Raw genomic sequence first — 9,591 nt, 5'->3', positions numbered from 1 at the left:
TTTATTTAAAGAAACACTAAACAAAACATAAAATAGGTAGAAATAATACATGCATTCAGAGAAAAAATAAACAGTAAGAAATCACTGGTTGATGTTTACATATTGTCATTTTACAAATAGTTATTCAAGATACAAAAATGGAACTTGTAAAGTGAGAATTCAAACAGCGAGACTGCAAACAGTTCTGTTCAACTGTTTAATAAAAACTTAGAAATATGGTTATAAATCCTATACACTTATACATGCAGTTATCCATATCTTCAATTGTGTTGAGATATAAAAACCCCAAGCAGGCTAATATCACTCTAAACAGAGAGTAATACTATTGCTGGGTTTCACATTATGACACACCAGAATCAGCACTGGGTTCTTTAGTGACTCTTTTTCCTCAAAGTATCTGTTCATTTCATCGTGTGTCATAAGATCAGCTCTCATAAACTGTTTATAGATTCTACACATGCATGAGTCTTAACATGTATTTCTGTTCTTTCTATATTAGAGGTAGAAATGAAACAAAGCAAGACAGAACAAAACATATTCCTATAAACACATGAAACAAAAAAGACATATAAGACCATTGTGCAAGGACTTCTACCATAGTTCCTGTGTTGTCTCTTGTTATCTTCAACAGAACTGGCTATATCAGACATAGTATAACTGAATATATCAGTATATAACATAATTAATAAACATACAACTTTGTATATAGTATAGAACTTCAGAAACTGGCAGTTATCAAACCAGAATGTATATCGTAGGGTCTTGTCTTCTTCAGTGTAGTTGCCTATAATCCCAAACTTGATACTATCAATCATATTAGTTTTTTATTTTATAGAATCTGAAAATGATTTTATAAGTTCATATAAATTGCACAGAATAGTGGATTACATTTTGGTGTACTTCAACTTACATATAATTTACATGGATTTTTTTTTTTCGGAGGTATTGGCTTGGCTTCCCAGAGTTCTAAGTTCCAACATGGCGTGGATCTCAGGAGACACTGCTAGTTCTCCCCCTGGAAGGGCTGCAGTGGGCTAAACTACTGCCGCTTACAGGGAGGGGAGGTGCTGGCTTGGCTTCCAGGAGTGCTAAGCTCCAGCATGGCGTGCATCTCAGGAGACACTGCTAGTTCTCCCCCTGGAAGGGCTGCAGTGTTGTAGTTCTCATTTTCAGTGAGCTAGGCTTGGCCCAACTCAATCAGATTTGGTTGGGCTGGTTGTTCCACCTTCCTCAGCAGCACCTGCCAGGAGCGAAGAAAGGAAACTCTGATCCCAAAGAGGACAGGTGTAAGCAGCACTACAGGTCTGGCCTCCTTCCCAAACTGCCCTCCAGGGTATCCTGTGCGCTAACCATAATCAGCCCTCACTTGCTGTCAGAGGTCCCTGGACAGTGCTGTTACCATCTGTCCTCCACTCTGCAGGAAGCCTGAAATGCAGCTCCCTTTTCCACCCTTGTGGCCTGTTGCCTCTGTGAGAAAAGAGAGTGGAGTCTGCAGTGTTACTCTAATCATGGGTGCTCCACAGGGTGCTGCTCTATAACCATCTGAGAAGTGAGTGGACAGTGAGAGTGCATCCTGCCTGCCTTTCCTCCACCTTCAGTTCATATACTGATGCACAACACCCTTTTGTGTGCCTTTGTGAGTCTCCTTTTCCCCTATTTTATGTCCATGTGTACAGAGGCCAAGAAGTTAGGCACATTCACCGTAATGTGGGTAGTACCTGGTCTGCTCTCCAGGGTGACTGTGTGGACTTCATAACATGGAAGCACAAGAGACCAGTGTTTGTATCTGCTCTGGTCATTGCATCATGGTCAATACCTGGTACACTGATGGTTTAAGGCACCCACCAGCTCCCTCCACAACGTCTGTGTGGAACTTTGTCATCTGGCATCCCCCAGAGAGTCTTGCTCTGGATACCATGGAAGCACATGGAATGACAGAGAGAAAGCCATGTCCTTCAGAGTGAAGACAACAGCTCCAACCAAGTGATGTATCCTTGGCAGGAGGCAAAGCTTCCCCATGGGAAAGGAAAACCCGAAATGAAGGCAGGATCCCTGGTCTGAGCAGACCTAGTTTTAGACCCAACTCCTCCTTCCTACTTCCCTTGTCAACTTAGACAAGACACCATGCCTCTGAGGTCCTTTCCAGTGTGTCCCCCTGAACTATGGAGATCATATTGGCATCTGCTTCCTAGGGACATCATCAGTGGTGACAAATGACACTTTTAAAGCTTGTGGGCTGGTGTCATGTGTACACAGAGTACAGAATTAGAGGTGAAATCCATGAAGGGGTGGGAGGGAGGTGAACACACTGCACACAGGCCTGGATCCTGCTGTGTGGTAGTGTAAATGACACTCACCTCCTGGACAGGTTTCCTTGGTGGCATCATGAGGGGATAGAAGTTAATCAGACCAGCCATTAATATGTTCCCTAAGCATCTCAATTTCTTCTATGTATTGGTGCTGTGGCCTCAAGTCAGGACCTCACACAGGCTAAGCAAGCACTATGGATGCAGATGCACTCCCAAATTCACCAGCACTGTGCCTACACTCACACCTGTGTGAGTCACCACACCCATGGCCAGGGTGCTCAACTGCTGACAGCTAACCTTCTGATGGCCACATCCTGAGTAGCCCATGCCTTGAGCGTGGGTCACACATAGTGAATTTTGTTCTGGTTTGTATTAGCCAGGCTGAAATTGAGCCCAGGTCCTCACACATGGTAGGCAAGTGCTCTATCTTGAGCTCTCTCCCCAATTCCTTACTTGTTCTTAATGACAGAACATGGCAGACGTGATGGGATGTGACTATCAAAGCTCACAGATAAAATGACTGTGACCAACCTCCTACTCTCTCCCTCCTCTGTTCTTCCTTCCTTCCTCTCTGTTTTGTTTATCCTTCCTCTCTAAATCTCTGACTATCTCTGCATCTTCCCTGAGGAGAGGCTGACTCTTTGCAGAAGGGTAACAGAGAGAGGAGATATCAGACCCCATCCTAACTGTGTTCCTGAGTGTTCGCAAGAGAGAAAGCCTGAGAACAGATTCTGCCGCAGTTGAGCTTCCACAGAACCTGCAGCCTGATCAGGAGAAACTATGGTGGATCCCCTAGCAGCACCTCCTGAATTCCTAACCCATAGAACCAGAGAGCACTGAAGTTTACCTGTTGTGCCTAAGTTTGCTGCCATGCATTCATCAGTGGTCACTGATGCGCTATAGCAGATTTGAGATTCTGCCCCCACCCCTGTCCCTCTTCCACTCCTCCCCTCCCTTATTCTTCCCAGGACTTCTGTTCTTGCTTCTCAAATCCTTCTGGATTAAACAGAATTTTGACTTTGAATCTCTAAATTGTTGGTCCTCTGTCTTCTGCCACACAGACTCAGCTCTGTGCAGCACTAGGGCTGACATGTCTCAGCTTCAGGTATCAGTCCCAGCTCAATGGGGCTGTTCAGATATCCCATGCAGTGACCTCAGCCTCTGTGTTTCCTTGCTTTATTGGGATATAGCGCTGGGTCTTCTCTTCCACTACATTCTGCAGTGCTTTGTCCAAATGTCCACTGGGAGTGGAATAACACACATAGTCCTTTGCTGCGGAGATTCTATCATGCTCGGGGATGAGGCAGTAGAGGGTCACGTGGGGTTCTCTTCACCTGGACACTGTCCCCATCCACACGGGCCTCTAATTTTATACCAACCCTCCTAAGACTGTAATCTTCCAGTTACCTCACACTGCCATTGTCACCTGCAGCCCATTGGGCAGGGCAAGTCATGGACTTAGAACTCACCACTCACTGTCACCAATGCCTTGCCCTAAGCCTGTGCCACTTTATGTGCCCACTTGGTTCAAAGACAATGGGAAATTTTTATAACATCCATCGAGCTCATGAGCTACACCTTAGCTCACACTGAGGACCCCAAGTCCTCAGCTATTTCTTTGTGGGAAACCCAGTGGCCTCTCAATGAGTGATCAACCTAAATTCTCCTGCTGCCCAGCCACCCAGTGATAGAACAGAACAGACAAGACTTTGGGGAATAACTTCAGCCTGGAGCATTTATAGCATGGAGCAACCAACCAGCTGGCCTCTGTGAAGGCTTCAGGGGTTTTATATCAAGGCAGAGCAGATCTGTGACTGAAGACCTCTCCCCCCAGCCTCTGAGGAGTCATGGAGAGCTCTTGGGCCCCCACCATTTTCCCGGCCTGGGCATGAGCCTGGTAGATTCGAGATCTGGGCTGGTTTTTACTACCTGGGACCTGATGCCACTGCTGTTTCCCAGTGCTCATTTTTCCCATTTATTTGCCTCCATGGCCATTATGTTTCTTTAATTATGTACACAAGGCCTCATTATTCTTAATCGGCCTGTGTTCATGTGTCTAATTCTTTTACTGAACTACTGAGAAAGAACTGTCACTTATAGGTGGTGGCATGCTGAGCCAGACTTTATGGAAATTTATTCTGTCCAGAGAAGAGGACATAGGCAACCATATTCATAACAATGTATGGAAATAAACAACAGGGGAACTCAATGAACACCCTGCCTGCAACACTGCACTTTCTATTCTAGGCCATAGACATTACTTGGAAGACAGAGTGCCTCACATTTTAATGGTTGTATTAAAACTACAATACTTTACTTTTGTGATTGTTTTCCTGTTAAGCACTCATAAATTAAAATTAGTAATTTATCATTACAAATATCTAAATTATAAACATGGGTGTGACACTCCCATGGTGCAGCTATCTAACAAAGAAAGTGTATTAGTCTCCTTCATATGAAATAGACATGAGATGAGCTATATGTAATTAAACGTAGAGCAGTTTTGAGGTGTATGTGTCTATAAAGCTAGGAACATAATTAAGAAAATAAAGAAACCTAAGAACTGCAAAAAATTCCTGAATACCTTTGCTATGCCCCGCCAAGAGTCCATGAATACATGAATGAGAAATTGATGCAATCTGTCTGGATTTTCCCTTCTAAGACAAGGTGAGATTAAACAGTTACTTTCAACACACTATGGCCGAGAAGAAACATAATTGCAGTGATATGGAAAACGCAGGACAGGTAAATTACAAGGACATAGGATGAGTGGTGGCCAGGTGTAGGGAGCTGAGTGACAGCCCATTGCTGCCTCCCTGCCTCTCTCTCCTATGGGCACTGCGTCTGCCTACATTAACCATAATCCTTTCCTGCTTATGTCATGTATCTGGATGTCATGGTGACCCTGTTGAATTCACCCCTTAACCTCTTCCTATCCCACCTCCCGTCCTTGGCCTATAAAAGATGTAATCACTTCTGGAGTAAATGGAGGCTTGATTGGATTATTTCAACTTGCTTTCATCTCTCTTTGTCTCCCCCATGTCTTTTATTTAATCCCCAGTCACCCTCCAGGAGTTCTCCATGGATTGATCTGCAGGCTGGATCAAGTGGCACTCAGCATGGGAGCTCCTGGCACGGAGGAGTTAACAAGGGAGCCTTTCGAGATAGCCAGCTTAAACTGAAAGTGAAACCAAATTGAACCAGAGACCTTGGCTGAGGAGTGAGCAAAATGAATCAAGGATTAAAGCTTAAAGCAACAAGACATTAAATCAAATACTGAGGCCTGTGCAGATGACTACCCAGCGTTCTGCCCGAGTCACGGTGAGTGAACGGCGACCCCCTTCCCTTTCCTGGACATAGGTCAAGCATTGAACGAACACAAAGTGTTCGTGGGAGGCCTTATAAAGGCATGAAAGACAAGAGGGATAAGGGTTAGAACAAAAGAATTATTGTGGTATTTTCAATTTATCCATAAGGTTTGCCCTAGAAGGTTCTATAGATACCAAGAGGTGGAATAGAGTAAGAGATGCTTTAAAAGATTATTATAGAGTTTTCGGTCCAGAAAAGGTTGTTGTGACCACCTTTGCATATTAGAATTTAATCTCTGAGCTGCTTGCCCAGAGGCATGCAGATCCTCAGATTGAGGAGACAGTTGCACAAGGCCTTATAGTGCTCCTTCGATAGTGCCTGCCTCCGGCAAGCCTCATGGTGCTCTTAAAATGGCACTTGCTTCACTTTCACCACATCAGCATGGGTCCCTCCCCAAAATTGCGTTTCCGGTGATGGAAACAAAGGTACCTCCCCAAGATGGCGCCATACAGCCAAAAGACTCATACGCCATTCACAGTGGCTGCTTTAAAAAAAAATAAAGACAGCGGTTGCCCAATATGGCCTTACAGCTGCTTTCATTCTTGCTTTTTAAATTCTCTGGCTGATGGCTGGCTCACACCTACAGATTGGCAAAGATTGGCCCGAGTGACTTTATTGGGTGGCGATCATCTTTTTTAAAATCAGAATATACAAAAAATTGCAAAGAAACTGCTAGGTGCAATACACAAGCCAGCAATGGGTTCGACCTTAATATGTTAATAGTAAAAGATACCTATGTGTGCAGAGAAGCTAAAAAAGAGCTTAATCCAACACTTTTCACTCAAATTGAAACAGCAGCTACTTGATCATGGAGAAAGCTGCCTACAAAAGATAATATAAGCTTCTCTCTCACTAGCATTAAGCAAGGCCCAGATAAAACCTTTTCAGAGTTTGATTGTTTGATTGCTGCTGCTAGTGGAACCTTTGGCCACGCTGATGCAGGCACTGATTTTGTTGAACAGCTGGCTTTTAAAGGTGCCGGCACCATCTGCTTGGCCGCTATCAGACCTCATAAAAATAGAACAGGCCTGACAGAATATATACACCTTTGCTGTGACTGCTGCCTTGCAGGGGTTTGCAGTTGGACAATTCTTGTCTCAGAAGCATGAACAGGACTGTTCTGCCTGTAGAGAGACTGGTCATTTTACAAAAAAGACTCCAGAGGTGGAGATTCCAATGTCAATTACTTTGACTCATTTAACTGATCAGAGTGATATTGGTCTTGTCTCTTAAGTTTAATTTCAGCATATGTAAGGATGGGGACAACTGCTAAAAAAATGAGACACACTATGGTAGTTATTATTGTCTTCTCTAATGTCAGATCTTAAAAACCTAAGGAGCCTTCATCATCCTGTAATGATTTGATTAGTTCTATAATATGCAGTGTGTATTTAATGTGCTTAAAGATGGACACAACTGTTTGGAGGAAACTAGAGACAATTAAGTAAACAGTAAAGATCTCCAGTAGACTTGCTTTGAAATCTGTATTTCTTTAAATCTTTTTTTTAAAAACTGTTTTGTTCTGTTTTGATATGTTTGGTATTGCCCTCTTTGGGATGAGGAACAAGTGTATAGGACTAATAACCACCTTACTGTGTTTTTGTAGGATCATTGAGCAGAACTGTTGGCAGTGTCACTGTTTGAATGTCACTTTACATGCTTTGGTTTTGTAACCTAAACAGCTATTTCTAAGATGACAATATGTAACTTATTAACTGTTGATTTCTTACCATTTATTTTTCTGTAATTCTGTATTAAGATCACTAGAAAACAAGCCAGACAGATAATAAAAAATTGCCTTTCTTGTGCAATGCACCTCCCAATTCCACACTTTGAGGTTAATCCTAGAGGACAATCCTCAATGCAGTATGGCAAATGGATGTCACCCACTTTCCTGAGTTTGGCAATCTTAAAAATGTTCATGTAACTATATATATTTTTAATGGTTTCATTTATACCTCTCCCCAGACTGGCAAAGCTACCAAAAGTTATTAGCCATATATTAACTACCTAATCAGTTGTGAGATGCCCACAACAATTAAAGATAATGGTCCAGACTATGCTAGTTCTGCCTTTGCTCATTTCTGTCAACATCTTAATATTGATCATATAAAAGGCATACCTTATAACCCTCAAGGTCAAGACATAGTTAAAAGGGCACATCTCTCCCTAAAATTCACTATTGATAAAATAAAAAAGGAGAAATGGTACTCCACAAGGAGGACACCTAAAAATATTCTATCTCATGCCTTATTCATCATTAATTTTTAAAAATTTGGATGCTTCTGGACAGTCAGCAGCCATGCATTTTTGGCATACTGAAACACAAAAGCAATTTGCTTCTGCACTATAGAGAGACCCCCTAACTAATTCAGGGCATGGTCCTGATCCCATTCTCATATGGAGATGCAGTTCAGTGTGTGTTTACTCTCAACAAGATAGAGAAGCTAGATGGCTACCTGAATGCCTCGTAAAATAAGTAGACAGTTCTTCAAAGACCCCATGCAACGCCCAGGAATAATGTCATTTCCTGAGGCACAATCCCCTGTGTTCTCTTACAGGTTACACAACTCCCCGGAGCCTTATGCTGCCTAGTCAGCCTTCTTCTTGAGCTGTACCACACCTATGGTGGATTTCAACCCCTGCCAAACAGACTACAAGTGCTGACAGCCATGCATAGAACCACATGACTGTGGAAGAGGCTCTTCTTGGTCTGGAGGAACATACAGCAGCCAAATAGACTGTGTCCAGTGTTATGCAAAGCATGCTCTAAGACATAGGAGAATGACTTCATACAGAGACAAGAACAAATGGCTGTCAACCCCTTCTCCTCGATATGTGTGTGGGGGGGAGAGTTTTTCCCTTATCTAGTGCCCCTTTTGGGTCCCCTAGCTGCCCTATTGCTTCTCCTTTCTGTGAGTCCTTGTATTTTTCAGAGGATTATGATGTTCATTAATAACCAGATAGATGCGTTTATGGCAAAGCCCATTCAGGTACACTATCATCAGCTGGAGATGGAAGATCAATAAATCTACTGGGATGGAATTCCCACAAGTGGCCCATATGATGATGCAGCCTAACTGCCCTGGGGCAATGGACAGGCAGTCAGTGATGGGCAACTAGGACATGCATGTAAATTCCAACGGCCACCTAAGACAGGCACAGGACCAACTGCTGTTCTGCAAGCCCATGACTGGTAAGGCCTGTTTGGGTTCATGCAATGAGGTCCTTGACCTAAGACATACACTGTCCAACAGGGCCTGCCATACTCTTGATTAAATAATATAAAAAGGGAGGAGATGTAGGGAGCCGAGTGACAGCTCATTGCTGCCTCCCTGGCTCTCTCTCCTATGGGAACTGCGTCTGCCTACATTAACCATAATCCTCTCCTGCTTATGTCATGTATCTGGATGTGATGGTGACCCTGTTGTATTCACCCCTTAACCTCTTCCTGTCCCACTTCCTGCCCTTGGCCTATAAAAGATGTAATCACTTCCAGAATAAACAGAGGCTTGATCGGATTATTTCAACTTGCTTTCATCTCTCTTTGTCTCCCCCATGTCTTTTATTTAATCCCCAGTCACCCTCCAGGAGATCTCCACAGATTGATCTGCAGGATGGATCAGCCAGGATCTAGTAGGAAGGAAAAGAAAAGAAAATAAATTTACATAGCAAGTTGATGAAAATATTCTGGAAGAGAACACTGGTGAAGGTTTCACAATATGGAGAATGCACTTAATTCTACCAAACTTGTCAACTGAAACAAGACTAAAGTCTTAAATTTTATTTATAATGATTCTATTACTGGCATATCTCTGGAAAATAAGAGTAGCAGTACATAGAATAATAAGTAAATCTAGACAAGAGAGGAATGGCAGGTGTGGGTCAAGATCTACTCTCAGGAAAAGCTCAA

General features: G+C 43.1%; 1 long non-coding RNA gene across 1 annotated transcript; it reads left to right on the top strand.

The window, feature by feature from the left end:
- Nucleotides 1-5,399: 5,399 nt before the first annotated feature.
- On the top strand, nucleotides 5,400-9,199 carry LOC134475189 (uncharacterized). The gene is made up of 2 exons (XR_010046194.1): nucleotides 5,400-5,630; nucleotides 8,240-9,199. It is a non-coding gene; the product is annotated as an uncharacterized LOC134475189 (long non-coding RNA).
- Nucleotides 9,200-9,591: the final 392 nt, after the last annotated feature.

This window comes from Cavia porcellus, unplaced genomic scaffold, assembly GCF_034190915.1.
Source record: "Cavia porcellus strain 051 isolate PalLab524CR breed Dunkin Hartley unplaced genomic scaffold, mCavPor4.1 scaffold_491, whole genome shotgun sequence".
Taxonomy (NCBI): Eukaryota; Metazoa; Chordata; class Mammalia; order Rodentia; family Caviidae; genus Cavia; species Cavia porcellus.
The sequence above is the reverse complement of the archived record's forward strand: the minus strand, read 5'-3'. Positions and strand labels throughout refer to the sequence as shown.